The sequence below is a fragment of the Antechinus flavipes genome, chromosome 1, assembly GCF_016432865.1.
Source record: "Antechinus flavipes isolate AdamAnt ecotype Samford, QLD, Australia chromosome 1, AdamAnt_v2, whole genome shotgun sequence".
In the NCBI taxonomy this organism is placed as follows: domain Eukaryota; kingdom Metazoa; phylum Chordata; class Mammalia; order Dasyuromorphia; family Dasyuridae; genus Antechinus; species Antechinus flavipes.
Genome location: NC_067398.1, coordinates 176771576 through 176792415, shown reverse-complemented (window position 1 = coordinate 176792415; position 20840 = coordinate 176771576). Strand labels below are relative to the sequence as shown.

General features: G+C 34.1%; 1 long non-coding RNA gene across 2 annotated transcripts in view; it reads right to left on the bottom strand.

Moving 5' to 3' along the window:
* Positions 1-2053: 2053 nt before the first annotated feature.
* LOC127559576 (uncharacterized) overlaps positions 2054-20840 on the bottom strand; it is a 191200-nt gene continuing 172413 nt past the window's right edge. For both annotated transcript variants that reach the window (XR_007953167.1, XR_007953168.1), the window contains 2 exons: positions 8380-8493; positions 2054-4919 (listed from right to left, as the gene is read on the bottom strand). This is a non-coding gene — a long non-coding RNA (uncharacterized LOC127559576). The remainder of the gene's footprint in view (positions 4920-8379; positions 8494-20840) is intronic.

Sequence of the window (20840 nt, the reverse complement as noted above, 5' to 3'; positions counted from 1 at the left end):
GCAAGTATTAGTCTTCCTTGGAGAAAGGTAGAGGGATAAGAGGTTAGAGGATGTTTATTCTGTCTTAGTCACACATAGGGACAGTTTTCTTCCTTACAAAAGTATGAAATACTTTTTGTAAAACCTTCTTAATTTGTCTGTCCATGGACCACAGCTGGTGAGTTTCATTTTCCTATTCTATCTTATTTCTAGCAGACTCTTCAGGTTCATTCAGGTGAATAATAGAAAGAATGAAAACAATGTTTTAAAACACATAATCTATTACAGTTTAGCTGGAAAACATTTTGCCTAAAATGGAAATAATTTCTCATTTGGAGAATGAATCAAGGAGAGAATAATAATCCTTAGCTATAAAATATTCTCTATATGATTGGGTCTACCCAAAGACAAAACATTTAATTAATGTCTTAAATTTCATCAGAAATTCAGATAATATGGAAATTTTGTATCAAATATATTACATATTTAGATAATTGCCAGAAATTTTTTGTTGGATTAAAATGAATATGTAGATACAATATGAAGAAAGCCCCCAATATGTGTCTTTAAATTTACCAAATTAAATCATTACTTTGGAAAAGTGAACTCATCTCAGTTATCTCCCTTGATGTTGCTTCAAATCTAATTCTCCCTAGCTTATGTAGTCTAATAAAAAGCCAACAATCTTTTTGCCCAGACAAAACCAAGGACAGATTTAGCCACAAAAATATGTATATTTAAAACTTGCCCCTTACTTAGCATGTGTTAATATGATGGTACATACCAATGGAAGAAAATAAAATCATCACAAGTAATAACTACTAAACACAGTCACTGTGTATTTTCAAACATAAGCCATTTAGATGATTCAAACTTTTTAAAGTCATTCATGACCAAAATAAAACATTAAAAAGATATCTGTTTAAAGATACTATTTTTAATATGTACATTCATGTTTTCATCTGTATATAGGAAAAGACAAAAACACAAACACAAAAGGAAAATGGCATTTTTTCATTGCATTCATTTTTATGGGTTTGACAATTAAAATCAGATTTAAAAAAAACACAACAATCCCAACTCCTCCCCCCTCACACACACACACACACACACACACACACACACACACACATCTGTATGGGGCATTCATTTTCTAAAACTTAGCAGAATGTGGATTAAATTATTGGTTTTGAAACAACCCCTTAAAATGGTATTGCATGGGAATGGAAAAATCAGTAGATTCTAAATACAGCCATGTCACCAATGGTAAAACTAGAGTTTGAGCTGAAATGTTTGTATTGTATGAACTAGTTGAATATCCCACAATTAGTGAGAAACTTCTAAATACTATTATTCAATAAATATATTCAATAAATAAAATATTTTTAATTCAATAAATAAATAAATTATTCAAAAAATAATTCAATATATTCTAGAATTATTTCATTTTATTTGTGCCAGAGTGAAGGCTGCCTAGACTACCCTTATTGTCACAGTCTGGTCTGGTCTGGAACCTTCTACATGAAAGTGAATGTCAGCTCTATTTGGTCATGATTCTTTTGGCCCCAAGATTATCCTTTTCTGTGTCTCTGCCCAGAATGGAAAGAAAAATCTGGAGAGGAGATGGAGCCACCTGGGCTTTGTTAGCCAGCAGAAAAGTTGGCATGGGCTGAAAGGACCAAATGTTAAAAAATTTAAGGTTAGTTATAAATATGAGAGAGAGAGAGAGAGAGAGAGAGAGAGAGAGAGAGAAAGAAAGAGAGAGGGAGAGAGAGAGAGATACAGAGACAGAGACAGAGACAAAGACACCAAGATGCAGAGAGAGAAAGAGACAGAGAGACAGAGGCAGAGAAAGAGATAGAGAGACAGCAAAAAAGAGACAGCGAGAAAGAGAGAGAGAGAGAAGGAGATACAAAGAGAGACAAAGAAACAGAGACAGAGGCAGAGAGACACAGAGACACAGAGACACAGACAGAAGATTCATAGAGATGGGCCAAGAGAGAGAAAGAATCTTGTTGGGTATTTTGCCCATAAAAGAGAAAGATTTCAAAGAAACTTGACACATTAATATTACTTGATACCAATATGCAGTTTTATTTAATTTAACATTCAAAAGTGAAGGCTTGTGTCCAATATGATCCAGTAGTTTTTGGAAGGAAGATTTAGACAACTCAACTTGAATTGAACAGTTTCCTCTGTTACCCCAAAAAAGATGTTGCATTGTTTTTGAAACTATGTTGCCCACACAAACAAAACAAACAGAAACAAGATTAAAAAGGAAGTACAAAGCTGGGAAAAATATTCACAGCCAGTATTTCTGATAAAGGTCTCACTTCTAAAATATATAAAGAACTATGTCACATTTATAAGAATACAAGTCATTCCCCAATTGATGAATGGTGAAAAGATATAAACAGATAATTTTCAGATGGCAAAATGAAAATCATCTATAGTTATATGAAAAATGCTCTAAATCACTATTGATTAGAGAAATGCAAATAAAAACAACTCTAAGATATCACCTCACACCTCTTAGATTTCCTAAGATGACAGCAAAAGATAATGATAAATGTTGGAAGGAATGTGAAAAAAACTGGGCCACTAATACATTATTGGTAATGTTGTGAAATATTCTGGAGAGCACTCTGGAACTATGCCCAAAGAGCTATCAAACTATACATACCCTTTGACCCAGCAATGCCACTGACTTTACATCCCAAGGAAACCATAAAGAAGGGGAAAGGATCCATATGTACAAAAAATGTTTGTAGCAGCAGTTTTTGTTATAGCAAAGAATTGGAAAATCAGTAAATAAATGCTTATCAATTGGAGAATGACTGACTAAATTGTGGTACATGAAGATGATGGAATCTTATTGTTCTATAAAAAGTGATGAACAAGCTGATTTTCAAAAGGCCTGGAGATTTTCATGAATTGATGCTGAGCGAAACAAGCAGAACCAGAAATATATTGTTCATAATAACAGCAAGAACATGTGATGTTCAACTATGAAAGACTTGGTTTTTCTCTGTGGTTCAATGATCCAAAACATTTCCATAGACTTTGATAGAAAATGCCATCTGCATTCAGAAAAAGAACTATGGAGATTGAATGTAAATCAACACATGTTATGTTCACTTCTTTTTTCTGTATTTTTTCTTTCCTGTTTTTTTTTTTTCTTTTGCTCTAATTTTTCTTTCCCAACATGATTCCTAAAGCAGTGAGTATTAAAAATAAAGTGGAAGAAAAAAAAGAACTATGTTGTCCATAAGCACTAATAGTGTTATATAATTGTATATGTTATATATAATTGTATATATATAATTTACAAATATGTTATAATATATATTAGAGACCAGAAGTCAAAATGCAGGGTCATGTACAACAGAGTTAACAGCTGTTTACATAGTAGGCTGTATAACAGTGGAGGAAAGAGTCCAATCACCCTCAAATTTTTTACCATTTATCAAATAATCTATAAGAAAACTTTTATTTCTTGGCTTAAGTTATTGGTTCTTAACCTGGGGTCCACAATTTTATTTTTAATCATCTTATTTCAATATGATTGGCTTTCTTTACATTCCTATTTATTTTATTCTATGCATTTTAAACATTATTCTAAGAAAAGATCCATAGGTTTCACCAGATTACCAAAAAGATTCTTGACCAAATAAAAATAAAAAGATTAAGAATCCTTCTCTTAAAATAATGAGGCTTTGACTCTATGGAGTAACACATTAAGTTTTATCCAGTTTACTTATAGCACTTTGTGATTGGGTTTACAGATCTTTTGCTGAGAAGTTTAGATTGAAAAACTAATGGAGAAAGAAAGAACTGAAAGGAAGGGCTGGCAATGAGCTGGAAAAGAAGCACAGAAAGAAAAGGTGAAAACCAAGTCTGTCTAATTTATAATATTACTTAAGGTCACTGATGTTGCTAGATGTAGACTAAATGCTACATAAATATTAACCGTTAAAATCTGCTATTTTCCTCCTTGTCACTGAATTAACTGCAAATAAGTGTATCTGCAAACAGCATCTTTCTCTACAAAGCCCCTTCCATCTACATAGCAATTAGTTCTAACTTATAACTCACTCTCAATTTTAAATTCATAACTGAGAAGTAAGCAGAACCAAGAGAACATTGTACACAGTAACAAGATTATGTGATAATCTATTATAATAGACTTAGCTCTTTTCAACAATGAGATGATTCAAGACAATTCCAACAGTCTTGTGATGAAGAGAGCTATCCACATCCAGAGAGAGAAATATGAAGACTGCATACGGATCAAAGCATAGTATTTTCACCTTGGTTGTTTGCTGCTTGTCTTTTTTTTTTTTTTTCTTTCTCGTGTTTTTTTTTTTTTTTCCCTTTTGATTTTTTTTTTTTTTGCACAGCAGCACAAATATAGAAATATGTTTAGAAAAATTGCACATGTTTAACTTATATCAGATTGTCATTTTGGGAAGGGGAAAAGAGAGGAGAGAGAGAGAGAGAGAGGGAGAAAACTTGGAAATGCAAGGTTTTTCAAACATCAATGTTAAAAACTTTTGTTGCATGTACTTGGAAAAATAAAACACTATTAATAAAAATAAGTAAAATCACTAAATTATAAAAACAAATAAAATTGATAACTGAATGTGGAAACAAAGAAACCAGGCCTTTAGCAAAAGCATTTTTAATGGCTTTACAAGAACAGAAATTACAAATAACTCCCCATCCCTAAAACAATGGGGCACACTTTCTTCAAGAGTGTTGATATCTTTTCTTTCTTCAGAAGGCTTTCATCCCATGATTCCACTGAGATTGCTCTTCACTGGGCAAGTCTTTTTACATCTTCAGTCGCTGGCAGGGCTGAGAAGTTCTGATCTTGAGATTTCTTCAGTAGCAATATTATCATACTGTTTTCAGCTAGAGTACTTCAGAAGTTCTTTCATCTAGAATAACAATTTTTAATTTAAGGTTGTCAGATATTCTTTTCTTTTGCTCTATCAGAGCCTCAGTGCTAAGGTTATCTCTCACCTCTTATCTTTCACCTCTTATCAGGAGATGAGAAAAGTCTTGACTCTTTTCTTCCAGAAATTCTTCCTGCTCAACAGTTCTTCCCTTGCATGAACAAACTTGTATTACTAGTTACTCCATTACCTTATGTATTTGACTGATTATGGAATAATCTGTAAATTCAATTCATCACCTGGAGGCATGTTTATTACCTTGCTAATCTCTTCAAAAGCATTTAAGATACTCAAATCTTCCACCCTTCTGGAGTGTTGTTATGGGTTTGTCCTTTCCAGTCTAGCCCTACTCTATTTGGGATTTTCTTGGCAAAGATATTGAAGTGGTTTGCCATTTCTTTCTCTGGCTCATTTTACAAATGAGGAAACTGAGATAAATAAGATTAAGTGACTTGCTCAGGATCATAAAGCTAGTAAGTGTCTGAGACTAGATTTAAACTAGGGAAGATTAGTCCTCTTGACTACAGGCCCTGTGTAGTTTATCTCCTTTCTAGGATGAGGAATATCTATCTGGATCTGAAGGCTTTCCTCTCCTTTTCAATGTATCTTCTTTTAGTTTCTGAAAACTTTCATCTTTTAATAAAGTTTTCACTTTTAATGTTCTGTTTTATACTGATATTCATTGTCATTTTAAATCTTTCTTTATAAGTTTGTTTCCTTTTTTCCCCACCAAGGAATGACAAATTCATATTATAGTGAAAATTGTTTATCTGGCATTCTATCAATCAAGAATTTATATTAACTGGAATGTCCTTCATTAGTACAATGATTATTGATGTTCATACTGTGACCACTACAGTACTATAATTTTATGATGTTTCCTCTGAATCTTCAAAAAAGCATTATAATAATATTTTCAATGTTAAGTTTTCTTGTATTCCTGTTTTCCAGAAAATGTTCCAGATTTTGTAAAATTTAAAATTTCTACTCTATTTCATTCTTGAAATTGAATCATCTACTAAAGGAACAGCCAAGGTCACAGTGGTTATGTCTAAACTCTACCCCTACAACTCATGTTTTGACTGTATTGATTGGTCCTGTGAATCACACAATTTGATATCTGAGTCAATGAAGCAATTCAATTCAGTAAACAACTCAACTGATTCCCCAGACTTTCCCACTCTCTACCACCCCCACCCCCCCTCACTGAATTGGTCATTTGTTTTCTGAATTGACCAGCCAGAACAGTGGTTTGATCATTGTGTGGACAGCCTGAAGATCCAGTCCTTATTGACCAGCCAATATAAATCCTCTAATTGCAGCTCTGGTCAAACTCACACAAAGACACATTGTGTAAGTTGGCTCAGTCCCGATGACGATAGTCTGATCTTCTAAAATACTGAATAGAGCAAACGAAAAGTCGCTGTCTAGCTAAGCAAGATTCAACTTTCCTCCACTAAAGAAGTCATTTCTCCCTTTAATTAGTTCTCTAATAGCGATAAACTGAATGTCAGGCATTTAAAAGACTCAGAACCATTCTCCTCATTCAGGCAAAACTTGTCCTGCAGTTTCCACTGAGTACAGAAATGAGATTGGGTCCATGATGCACACTTTGCACTAAAACATTTTTTTGTTCTCCAAAACTTTTTAAGATTGTTTTGGCTTGTATACAATAGAAGTAGGGGATAGAAAAAGCCCAAAAGAACAATGAAAGAACAATTTTTAAGTGTTGTTTTGAAACATAACGAGTACTATCAGTTGGTGGTTCTTTCCATTTTGTGCATTACCATTTTCTGTCTACAATTTAAGAACATTTCACTGCATGTTACCATCAATCATCCTTAACCTAGAAGTGTGCTGTACATTAGTAACAGTTAATTGGCATATTTAAAGTAAATAACTACTTAGTTTTATTGTAAATCTTTTGCATACAAATCTAGGATGCCACATGGTTTGTTTGTTTCAATAACAAACATTCCTATCTGTAATATTGCACCTCTGACAAGAGTCAATTAGAGATGAGATGGTGTTAAAATAGCCCACACACTAGGGTATTGCCAAAATAACTGAAAAAGTATGATAGTTTTTCTTTGCCTACAAAATGACCACCAACTTAAAAAGAAATCAAGCCTTTCAGAAATATGTAAAAGAAAAAAAAAGTTAATGCTACAGTATCAAAAAGAAAACAGATATTCAATTTATTTCAATCCTAAGAAAATCTTTCTTCAGTACCTCGTAAGAGCAAAACACAGTGCTAGGCAAGGACAATTGAAATACAAACAGAAAATCACATAGGTTCTCAAGAAGCTTACTTTTTATTGAAAAGAAGGGTAAATATATTGTGTTTTTAAAAAAAAGTAAATGGAAAAAGAGAAACAAATAAATACAATATTAATTACATTTTTCTAATTTGTTATGTTATGAAGAAAAATCAATCTTCAAATGCACTGGATCACACACCTAACAAATATTTATATCTTCCAGGCATAATCCTATTTGCTGGGGATACAGACCTAAAATAAACAGTTCCTGGCATCAAGAAGCTTAATTCTATCTGAAGAAATAACATATGCACATTTAAAGTATATGCAAAACAAATATAAGATAATTTTTTTTTGGAGGGAGGTGCCAGTAGGAGGAGGGAAATAAGGAAAGATCCCATCTTTAAAATACTTTTTAAAAATGTGTAAAAATACATATTTTTAAAATACTTTGAAGGTCAGAAAGTTTGAGAAATTAATAGCATATGTTAGTTAAATCTGAGAATCAGACTTTATAGAAAATTAATTAGTCTATCCCAGTTTCCAATGCTAGTTATTTATTGCAGGTACTTTCCTAATTACAAGAGAAAACATTTCCTTTATGAATTTACCAGGATTCTTTTTTTTCCTAACCAGATCTGTGATTTCATTGGTACAGGAAACTATACTCCCTCTACAATCAATCTACAATTAACTATCAATAAAGTATTTATTAAAAGTCTACTATGTGGACTAGGCACTGTGCTAGGCCCCAGGAATATAAGCACAATCAAGCAATCAATCCCTACTCACAAAGAGTCAATCTTCTAATGGTTTAGACAAGTCTACATTTTTACAATCTAAAAACCATAAAAATAAAGCTAGCAAATACAGATAATCAAAGTAATTAAATATGCAAATCAACTTCTAATCTGTAACTTGAGTCTTAGAGAATTCCTTGAGCACTGAATAGTTAGTGATTAGTCCAGATGAACTCAATTATCAGGTGTTTTTGGAGAAGAAAGCCTTCCTAGCTCCAAAATTGACTATCTACTAGGCTATTCTGCTTTTCTGACTTATAAATATCCTGTAGAAATGGATAACCATTTTCTGTGATCTTAACATAGTGACCAGATCTGTCAGCACTATAAAGAACATTCAATGTATATATCTTTGCTTCTTGAAGTATCACATTATCTTACCTGGATATATTTACCATGTGGACTTGGTGGCTATAGCAGACAATATGATGTGAAACAGAGATGGAGTGGGGCTAAACATGTTTATCCCATCTTTGCTTTATGCAACAAGATTTCCTATAGGAACAATGTTATAAAAAGTTAATTTAATCCATAATGTAGATGAAATCACATTAATCAAATATTAAAACTTTTGGTATTATTAGCAATAAAAGTGTTATTTTAGCTTTATTGTAAACTTAAGAACCCTTCTATGAGTTGGACTGGGAACTAACTACATTTTGTAATGTTTTAATATAACAATATTTTCTGAATTCAGCTCACTTCACAGATCAACTTATGATATACAAACAGTTCTGGCTTTACTTAAAATTCATGTGTCACAAATTTTGATACTAGATAAAGATTTCTGGAAGAACCATCTCTGTTAACTTTACTGTAGATTACTGTTTTCTCTCTTTCTCTGCTCCTGTCCCTTAACTAGAGGCTACAAGCCTCCCCATCCTCTACCAAAAAAAAAAAAAAGAAAAAAGAAGAAAGAAAACCTCCAAGAGAAAGCAGAAAAATTAAGATGAAGAAAGAAAGCCATAGTCTCCACCAATGCTGGATCAGGAACTTAGGTTGAGATTTCTGAAACCAAAACAGGGAACTTATGCCCTACTAAGCCCACCTGCTAGTGTCTGACCAATGTGTCTGCCTTCCATCTGTGGGCTCAGCTACTGTCTGTCTATCTACGGTCCTGTGAGGTTGCTGGTCCTCTCCTATCTATGTTTGTGTTGGACCTTCACAGGTCATTGGTGTCCCCCCACATCCACATGTTCCTCCTCATGTTCTTTCTTCCTCTTGTTCTTTTTCCTCTTATTCTTGAACTATGTGCCAGCTCCCTCCCTCCATATAGGGATGCCTCCCTTCTGTCTCTTTCCCTCTGGTCCTCACTTTTGCTAGGCAAATTTGAATTATATAAAAATCATCCACTTACTCTAAATGATAACTATCTGTAATTGACTCTTGTAATATTAGATACTGCCTGTTTTATTAATTACTAAAACTAGATAGACAGTGTTGTTTTTATTTGTTGTTTCACAGGGTTATCTAATTTGGCATCTAGTCAGAGGAGCTGGCAGACAGGAATGATCCAGAAACAGGAAATTCATTCTCATTCTCAGAGAAATATGTTAATTAGTTGATAGTAAAGTTCCAGCCCCAAAGGTAAAGTTAAGCTCTCTTAGTACAATAAGGAAAAAATGAGGAATACAAATCAGTTGATTCCTATATTTTAATGTCTTCCCCTCCCCCCCCAGACTCTCTCAACCCTTTAATTATTGTCCACATATTTTAATGTCTCCTAGACATTTTCAAATTAATATCCTGACATTTTTTCACTCATCATGCAAAGATAAAACTTCTAATCTTCCCATCTAAATTATCTTATATTGTAAAGAACTTTTCTAAGAGATTTTTAGTAATAATGCTAACCTTCCTGTCTTTAGACCCCTTATCTTGGGCTGTCATTAAATCCCATTTTGCTACTGATTCATAACACATAAACATACTTCCTTCTTATCATGTCTTTATATGTACCACCTCATTTTTGTGTATTTTCCTTTTGAGTTATAATATCCTTATATATATTATATATATATAATATCCTTACCCTTACCCAAGTTACAGTTAATTCATGAATAGATTACTCCATGATCCACTTTACAAGAGTTAGTCCGTCAACCTTTCCTTACTTCACTGGCCTGTGGAACTAAGAGATGTATCAAGTACCCTTTTAAATCACTTGATGGCCTATACATGATCCAATTTTTAGGATAGTAAAATGCCTCAGCTTCTAAGAATTCAACAATTTCACTCCATTATGTGATTACAACTATTCACTTGCTCCTTGAAGCTACTACAGTCATATTTATTGAAGATTCAGAAAATAAAGTTCTTGTCACCAAAGTCTTTAACATTGTCAAATTGTTAAACAATAGAAACCAATATGCTATCAGTGGATATGAGATCTAAAAAGTACATTATCATCTGCTTTGCTACTTAACTCAAGGACTTTCCACATTATAGCTTTCTATATGGGTTATCTCCCCAGTCAGATTTTAGGATCCTTGAGAATAGGAACTATTTTACTTTTCTATTTATATTTTCATCATTTAGCACAGTTCTCTGCATAAAGTAAACACTTAATAAAGATTTTATTTAATCAGATATTTGTTACTGAAGTAGTCTTCTGACATCATTCTGTAGGTCAGTAAACATACTTGCCCTCCCACCCTGACAAACATCTTCTTATATTTAATCCTTTGATCAAATTTACATGAATGAATCACTAAGCATTATTAAGTGCCTACTATGTGCCAGATATTCTGAAATAAAATAAATTAAGCAATCCTACTTACAAAAAGCTTACAATTTAGTGCAGAAGACAATGTGCATGCAAAAAAATAATATGTTTATTAAATACAAAAAAAGAAAGACAAATGCACAAAGTATATACTTGCAAGGCAATTTGAGAAGGAACTCCCTGGCAATTGAGAAAATCAGAAAAGACTTCACATAAGAGACGATATTTAAATTGTTTCTTTAAAGTAAAGAAAGAGATGTTATTAGAAGATAAGGAAATACATTTCATCTATGATAGACTGCCTTTTCAAAGACATGGAAACAAGATGTAACGTATCCTTTGGAAAGAAAAATCAATAAATATTTATTAAGCACCTACTATGGCCAAAGCCAAGGTTTTCAATGCCAAATGGGATATTTTGTATTTGTTCCTAGAGATAATAGGAAGCCACTGAGTTTATTAAACAGAGTAGTGACAGGATCAGATCTTTGCTTTTGGAAAATCACTTTAGTGTATCATTAGCAAATTCAATAAAAATAAACTAAGGTACAGATTCTGAGCAAAATCAGCTTATTAATAGTGATGCATATAATTGTTAACAAAGTAGGTGTGAGACTGGCCACCTCAGTAGGGTCAGCGACCCCAGTGGAGGAGTGGGGGTAAGGTAAATCCTTTTTTAATGGCATGCAGGAAAGGAATGGGTCTGGATCATTGGTTGACATTATAATTGGCTATGCTAAGAAAAGCAGGTTAGCATTCAAATGTGACTTGCCACACCCCTCTAACAATTAAGGGATGCTAATTCTTTTACAAGACTCACCTGCTTTTTAGATTCTTTGTTAGGGCATAACTACCACCAGCCTCACTGTCTCCTTGGAGTAGACCAAATCTGCTCTCACTTCATAAAGACAGGCAAGGATGAAGACATATTTTGTGTAACAACACCAAATTAATCTAGTTGGGACTTACAGACAAAAAGTAGATGTGCCAGGGACCAATAGTGTGAATGATAACAACATTCCCTTTTAATAATCTGATAATTATATATATATATATATGTATATATATGTATATATATATGTATGTATGTATGTATATATATATATATAAAGAGGGAGAGAGAGAGAGACAATATGTGTATATATATATAATACCCTTTAAATTAACTCAGAGGAAAAACTATATTCCTGAACTTAATTTAGGGACAAAGAAATTTGGCTTGACCAATCCCACAAGATGGGACCATAATACAAAAAAAGGTCAATTATAGAATAGAATTAATTATTAAATGATACAGAATAATTATAATTTCCTCACATGACTGAATAGAGAATGGATTGGAATGGAAAGATACTTAAGGCTGGCAAACCCATCTGCAGGCTATTGCAAGAATCAAAGCCTGAGATGAGGAGGGACTACACTAAAGTAGTAAAAATGTCAGAGGAGAAAGAGGGGTGTACTTGATCAGAAGGAGAAGAGTTAGAGGAAAAGAGAATGAGTTCTATTTTTGACATTTTGAGTTTGAGATACCTACTGGCCATCCAGTTAAAGGGACCAGAAAGTTTGAAATGAGAGATTGGATGTCAACAGAGCCTGGGGCAGAAAAGGTTAGGTATGGGAATCATCAGCATAAAGACCGTAATTAGATCCATTGGAATTATTGAGATCACCAAGTGAAGCAATAAAGAGGAACAAGAGTAGCAGGCCCAGGACAGAAGGTTGAGGAACACCTACAGTGAGAAGGTACAAAATAGAAGAGTATCTAGCAAAGGAGACAGAGAAAATGAGGTCATATAGATAGAAGTAATACCAGGAGAAAGGGCTACTAAAACCCAAAAAAAGCATCAAGAAAGAGAGAGTGGAGGAGGCAAAGCCAAAATGTTGGAGTAAAGGCAGGAACTTACCCAACCTCTCCCCCAAACTGCTCCAAATTTCTTTAATGATTCTAAACAAAGTTTAGAGCATTGGAATATCCAAAAGTATAGAACAGAACATTTCCCAGCTGAAGGTAACTTAGAAGCTCAGTAGAAAAAGTCTGTTTCCCAGGATGGAAATCCAGCATTCAATCCCAGCACAGGCCATGCCAGTACAGCTCCACCCCATTCCCAGCCCCAGCCTGGCCCTGTCCCCAATCCCTGCCAGGACCCCAGTGTCAGGACACTAGGGAGGACTTGGAAGGTCACAGAAGAGAGTCTGTGACAACAGAGTGTGAGTCCAGGTGTAGTCCCAGTGCAATGCTTGTCCCTGGCCATGGCCCTAGCCCTGTCCTGGCCCAGAAAAGCAGCACTCTATTGCTTTAGCATGTAATGCCAAAGAAACTGAGCGAGACAGAGATTAGAGACCAATTCAGTAGTTTATTAAATAGAGAGAATACTGGGACCAATGGATCCATGTTTGATCCCAGGGCTGGACGAGACTATCATCAAAAAGAGTCCAGCCTCGAGTATTGGGTCAGCAAACTTTTTTATAGAATAACAAGAACAATGGCATAATGGAGGTACTTAGGTGGGAATAACCTAATGGTGGGGGAGGCCCCTAGGATAACACAATGGAGGGAGGTTAGTGATATTCTAATGACATCTAAAATGGATAAACCTTTATCCTGTCAAACATTAAGAAGGAATGTCTATAACCTAAAGACATAAAACCTTTATCTCATCAAACATTAAGAGGGAAAGGTTATAACCTGAGGCAGAATAACTAAATAGGACAATGGGGAAACTAGGTCAGGACATCAAATGGAACTTTGGCACAACAAGCACACTAGATCTTACAGCTCCAGTGAGGCAAGGATGCTCCTAACAACTCCAGGGCAGAAAAGAGTGTAATCAGATCCCTAGAAGGATCTTTGAAAACAGTTGCACAAAATCTCTGAAGCTTGGGACAATGCACCCTCCACCCTGGAAATGGAGCCCTATTTTAATAAAGAGTTAAAAGACTAGGAATAGGTTAGGGAAATGAGCAAATAACAGAAAAAGTTCCTGAACATTGAAAGTTATTCAGGTGAGAAGGAAGATCAAAACAAACTCAGAAGATAATAACAAACTCAAAGCTCCTACATCCAAAGCCTCCAAGAAAAATAAGAATTGGGCTCAGGCCATGGAAGATTTCAAAGGGGACTTTGAAAATCAAGTAAGAGAGATAGAAGAAGAATTAGGGAAATAATTGAGAGTGGTACAAAAGGAAATACCAAAAAGGCTAATGAGAAGAAGAATGCCTTAAAAGCTAAATTGGCCAATTGGGAAATGAACTACCAAAGCTCCCTGAGTCAAATAATTCCTTAAAAAATAGAATTGAGCAAATGAAAGCTAATAGCTGTATAAGAAATCAGAATGCAATAAAGCAAAATCCAAAAAATGAAAAAATAGAAAAAATTGAAATATCTCATTGGAAAAACAACTGACCTGAAAAATAAATACAGGAGAAGTAATTTTAAAATTGTGGGTCTATCTGAAAATCATGATAAAAAAGAGCCTGAACATTATTTTTCAAGAAATTATCAAGGAAAACTGTCCTGATATTCTAGAACCAAGGAGATAAAATAGAAATTGAAAGAACTGATCACCTCCTGAAAGGGATCCCAAAATGAAAACACCCAGCAATATTAAACCCAAATTTCAGAACTCCCCAGTCAAAGAGAAAATACTGCAAACATCTAGAAAAAAATAATTCAAATATAGTGGAGCCATAGTCAAGATAACACAAGATTTGGCAACTTCTACATTAAAAGACTAGGAGGCTTGGATTATGATATTCCAGAGAGCAATGGAGCTAAGATTATAACCAATAATGACTTACCCAGAAAAACAGTATAATCCTTCAGAGGAAAAAGTGGTCATTAAATTAATTTTCCACCATTCATGATGAAAGTACCAGAGCTGAATGTAAACTTTCATTTCCAAATACAGAACTCTGGAGATTCATAAAGAGGTAATCCAGGAAAGTGATATCATAAGGGACTTAATAAGTTTTATCTGTTTACATTCCTACATGGAAGGATGATACTTGTAACTCATTAGAACTTTCTCATAATTGTGGCAGTTAGAAAGCATATAGATAGAAGGCACGGGTATGAGTTGAATATAAAGAGCTAAATATTTTTTTTAATGATGAAATTAAGAGGTGAGAGAGGAATATACTGAGAGAAATGCGCAAGGAAAAGTAGAATGGTGCAAATTATCTGTCATTAAAAAAAAGAAGAAAAAGCTTTTACACTAGAGGGGAAGAGAGGGAAGAGAAGGAAAGTGAGTGAATCCTACTCTCACCAGAACTGGCTCAAAGAGGAAATAACATATAAACTTAAGATGGATATAGAATATAGAAATATATCCTACCCTGAAGGAAAATAGGAGAGGAATAGGTTATGGGAAGGGAGGAGAGTAATAAAAGAGAGAGCATATTGGGGAAGAAGTGTTTAGTACTAAAACTCTTTTGAGGAGGGGCATGGTAAAAGAAGAGAGAGAATAAATGGGAGGAAACAGCAATAGTAATTGTAAAAAGAACTTTGAAGCAAGTTTCTCTGATAAACCCTAATTTCTCAAACATAGAAAAAACTGAGTCAAATTTATAAAAAGTAAGAGCCATCCCCAATTGATAAATGATCAGAAGATATGACTTGTGCCCAAAGGGTTATAAGTTCATGCATATCCTTTGACCTAATAATACCACTACTAGCTATGAATACCAAGAGATTCAAAAATGTACCAAAAAATTCATAGAAGCGCTCTTCTCAAGGCATAAAAAAATTGGAAATTGAGGGGATGCCCATTAATTGGGGAATGGCTCAAACTGTACTGTGTATTTGTGATGGAATATTATTGTTCTCTGGGAAATGATGAGCAAAATGCTCTCGGGAAGGAAAAAAAAAAATTGGAAAGTCGTCCATGAATTCAACAAGCAAAGTGAAATGTACTGTGTACAAAGTAATAGCAATGTTCTGGGATGACTAGCTGTAAATGACTTTGCTATTATCAGTAGCACAATCATTCATGACTACTCTAAAGGGGTTAATGATGAAAAATCCTATCCATACTCAAAGAAGGAACTGATTGTATCTGATATATATATATATATACATATATATGCATGTATCTTTTTTTAAATTTCATTTTTCTTGAGGATTTTTATTTTCATTAGATGGAAGATCTATGTTTTCTTTTACAACTTGACTTTTAGGAAATGTTTTGCATAGCCTTACATGTAGTTTCCTATTTGTGTGTGGGGATAAGGGAGAGAAACTAGAACTCAAAAATTTTTAAAACAAATGTAATTTTTTTTTTGTTTTGAATGTAACTGGGGAAATATTAAATTTTTTTTTATCAACAGTATGAACAATATAGAAAAAGCTACTCAAATGGAAAAAATATTTTCTTAGCCCTATGTCTAAAGTTATTAAACATTCAGCCATACTAGTAATCTTATATTATAGAAAAATAAAGCATATTACCAATTGAATTTTTTACTAATAGACTAAATATTCTTGTGTTTTGTAGACACTCCCAAAGAGAGATCTCTGGTGGTATTTTATTAAATATTTATTTTTTTTCCCCTGAAGTATTATGCTCAGTTTTGCTGGGTAGATAATTCTTGTTTGTAACCCTAACTCCTCTGACTTCTGGAATATCACATTTCAAGCCCTCTGTTTCTTTAATGTGGAAATTGATAAATCTTGTAATACTGATTGTAGCTACATCACATCTAAATGCTTTTTTTCTGGATGCTTAAACTTTTTTCTCCTTGACCAGGGAGCTCTAAAATTTCGTGATAAAATTGCCAGTTTTCATTTTGGTATTTCTTTCATGACATGAATGGGGGATTCTTTCAATTTCTATTTTACCTCTAATTCTAAGAAATCGGTGTAGTTTTTCATAGAAATGTGATTTTTAGGCTCTTTTTTAAAATCGTGGCTTTCTGGTAGTTCAATAATTCTTTGGTTATCTCTCCTCAAAGTATTTCCCAAATCAATTGTTTTTCCAATGATATTTTTCACATTTTCTTCCATTTTTTATTCTTTTGATTTTATTGTTTCTTAATGTTTCTTAGAATTATTAACTTCTGCTTGCCCAAAGATAATTTTTAAGGAGTTATTTTCTTCAGTAAGCTTTTGTACCTCTTTTTCCATTTGACCGATTCTGTTTTAAGGTATTATTTCTTCAGTACTTTTTGTGCCTCTTTTGCCAAACTGTTGATTTTCTTTTCATATTTTTCTTGTATCACTCTCATTTTTTCTCAATTCTTCCTCTGTCTCTCTTATTCAATTTTTAAAGTCATTTGTTAGCTCTTACAAAAATTCTTGTTGGTTTACATTCAATTTACTTTAGTTTTCTATTGAAGCCTTGCTTGTAGCTATTCTGACATTGTTGTCTTTTGAGTTTGTGACTCTCCCTGTATCTTTTTATGGTCATCGTTGTTTTCTTCTCATTTTTCCAGAATATCTCTTAAGTTTTAAATTTATGTTAAAGTTGGGCTCTCTTCCTAAGGCAGAGAGAACACTGTCCCCAAGCTTTAGGCTTTTTTGTGCTACTATTTTAAGAGCTAGTTCTGATAGTCTATATAGTGGTATGATCTGAGAAGTGATGTAGTCAGCAGTTTCCTGGTCTCTACTCTGGTCTTTACCCAGGAAAGGTCCCCATTGCACTGAAGCATCAAGTGCTAAAGTTCCTTTGTTCCCTAGAACTGAAATGCCCAGCTGAATATAAGCAATGTGACAGGGTCCAGAAGTCAATGCTAGCAAATAGTCCCCTGTAGTCTATGTTGTGGTCACAGTCATTTCTAAGGCTTTGTATACTTTGGGCAAGTCCCCCGTCAGTGTGACAGATTTCTCCTACTGAACACCTAATTGTCCTGGGCTGGAAAAATGTCTCACTTTGACTTTTTGTTGCCTTTGCTACTCTAGAATTTGAGATATTTTAAATTGCATTTAGGGAAATGTTGAGAGAATTGAACTGGGATATGCTGTTTCAATTCCACCATTTGATTCTGGTGATACTATATCTCAACTCATACTCTGAACTCATGTACAAAACAGAACTTATTCTCTGCTCCCCCAAAAAACTTTCCCCTGTTCCAGACTTTTAAGGACCCACAATCATCCAGGCTTAAAACTTCAGATGATACTCTCTTCCTCATACTCCCTCACTCCGTATGCCTTATCAGTTTGTACCTCCACTATTTCTTTTACATCCTTCTCTTGTTCTCAATTCATACAGCTACCCCTCTACTTCAGACGCTCTCATTTTTCATTTGGACTACTAAAATAACCTCATAATTGATCTATTTGTTCATCCTACTCTGCCTCTTAGAATCCTTAGTTTTCTTTAAAGTTTGGCTCTAACACCACCTGCTACATGCTTCTCCTAATCTCCCTATCTGATAGTTCTGCCCAACCAGCTTACCTCTTATTTATTTTGCACTTATTGACTTTATGTATGTGTGTGTGCGTATCTGTGTATATATTTCTTTTCATATAAAATATAAGTTCTAGGAGGCTAAAAGCTGACTTTTTTTGTCTGTGTCCCCATTGTCCAGCATAAAATCTTACACATCCCTTAACCAATGGTTGTTGATTGATTGCTTGACTGATTGCTCTTGGGAGTTTCATTTGTATTAATCAGAGCACTTGTGATTGCCAACACTTTTTAGTAAAGATTCTGAAATAGCAATGCTCAGATCCATTGGCACAAATAATCCAACTTCATAAAGGCTTCCAGTACTTGAGGGAGGTGTGCTTTTTGTACTGTGGCTTCATTGACTTAGTGATATGAACAATTTGGATTTTTCTTCAAAACTCTGGCAGACTGTTTGGGCTGGAGCTAGGTGGAGAGGAGTGGCACCATCTGGTACAAGATCTTTATTCCTTGTTAGTGCTGCATATTCTGGTATTTTCCATAGTTCAGTCAGTAGCAAAGGTAAAAAAAAAAAAAAAACCAGCCCAATTTGGGAAGTTGTGAAAAGGCAAAATGGCTCTTGATGCTGTCTGATCCCATCATTGGTTTCATTAGTATAGGGATTCTTTTCAGCTCAAACAGTCGATGGCATATGGTTTCACTCTTCACAAAGATGGCTCTTGACTATAGATTTGTCAATCTCAACAGAACTTCTAGGCTTGCCAGACCTGATTTATTTCATAGGCACCAAATAACTCATGATATATCTCCTCTGATGAGTAAGCATCACAATCCTGGTTAACATTTATGATCTGGAACTAAAAGGGATAAAAGTCTCTCTCTCTCTCTCTCTCTCTCTCTCTCTCTCTCTCTCTCTCTCTCTCTACACACACACACACACACACACACACACACACACAAAATTCCCCACAATCCCTACCCAATCTTCATGCTTCTTTTTCCCCAGACAAGTATTTTCACTTCAACTTTAGTGACATGTGGCTTCAGGGAACACTAGAACACAAATCATGCCCAGACCAGTTCTGTATTTGTTTTTATGTTTAAACTAAACAAGACTTTTCCCCCTTTTCTTATAAATAAAATCTTATGCTGCTTCATAACTGCAGGTGTAACAATCTAATTGAGTGTTTAATGGAAAAAGTGATCATCCTTAACACATCAATGAAGATGGTGTAGCCCAAAGAAATGACCTAAGATCTGTGAGCCAAGAGAATTGAGTGATGATAGATCACAGTTACATTGTTAGGACACATGAAATATTAGATGTGAAAGTACTTATTTTTTTAAAGTATTTTCCAAATGCAGAGTTAAGTTTGATAAGAATTCAGCATTTTCTAAGCAAAATTAAGACAAAAGAAGGGATACATCCACAATTTCAACTTAAAAATATTCAGTCATTTTTGTAGATGATAGAGAAAAAGCATAGCTATATAATTCCTGTTTTGTCTCTATATTCTCTTTCAAGAAATATGCTCTTCAAACCATGAAGAGTAAGACAAATATAGTTAACAGGGAATTGAAGGCCCAAATAAGTATGTAGATAGAGAGTATTTAATTGGTTAAAATGAGTCCAAGTCCCTAGGTCCAGATGAGTAATATCCCAGGTGGCTCAAAACATTTGTAGATGTGATTTGCCACTGTCAATTACTCTGGACAATAATGAATCAACAGACATCATTATGCCATGGTACCCTGATGTGGCATTGCAGCTTCCCAACTAAACCTTGACCTCTTGCTCTGGGGCCATGGCTGTCGTAACTGGTTCACCACATTTATGCCAGTCAACCAATTAGGCTTCATATTTTTCTTTCATGCCACAGCATCTTTCCTTTTTTCTGTATCTTGTTCTGGTAATTGTCATCAAATCAATACTACCGTTGCTTAAGGAAAGGGTGCATTAATTGGGTGCTTTATGTTCCCCACTCACTATTATTGTGATTTTCCAGACAATAACATATTTCTTTGGTCATTACTCCCCTACATGTTTTGTTTCTTGCTATAAGAATGCAAACTCCTTTAAGGTAAGAACTATCTTTGCTTCATATTTGAATTATCGTTGTTTAATAGTACCTGACACAAAGTAAATACTAAGCATTTTTCATATCATTTGTTTGTGATGACCAGTAAAAGATATTCCATAAGACTGGGGACAAGAAAACATCTTGAATTTCAAAAATTTGCAAATATTAATTGTCAATTTACTACCCAGGGATCTTGCTTTTAATCACTAGTAAAACATTTTATTGTATTAAGTGATTATAAGCATTTGGAAAGGGATGCAGTGATCACTGGGAAATAGCATGGGTTTTCCAAGTACCCAGACCAGAAGGTTTTAATCCTTGAAGGGGTCCATGGAAAGATTTTAAGAAGTATGTGAACTTAAATGGGAAAAATATCTCTATTTAAAATAATTGACTTCCTTTGTGGTTCTATGCATTTTATTGTATACATTTAGAAACATTATTCTAAGAAAGGGTCTATAGGACTTCACTAGACCACAAATGGCACTGATATTTTACAAAATGTAAAAATCAAAAAGTTGATCTAAATAGAAGAAAAATTTAACTCACCTAATGGTGAGTTACTCTAGTGGTAAATTGAAAGACTAAGATTTGAAGCATATGATTTCAAATCTAGTATTCATTTCACTATACCACATTAATACTCATAAGAAAAGACTTCATATGATTATACTAAGTCCAACACAACCA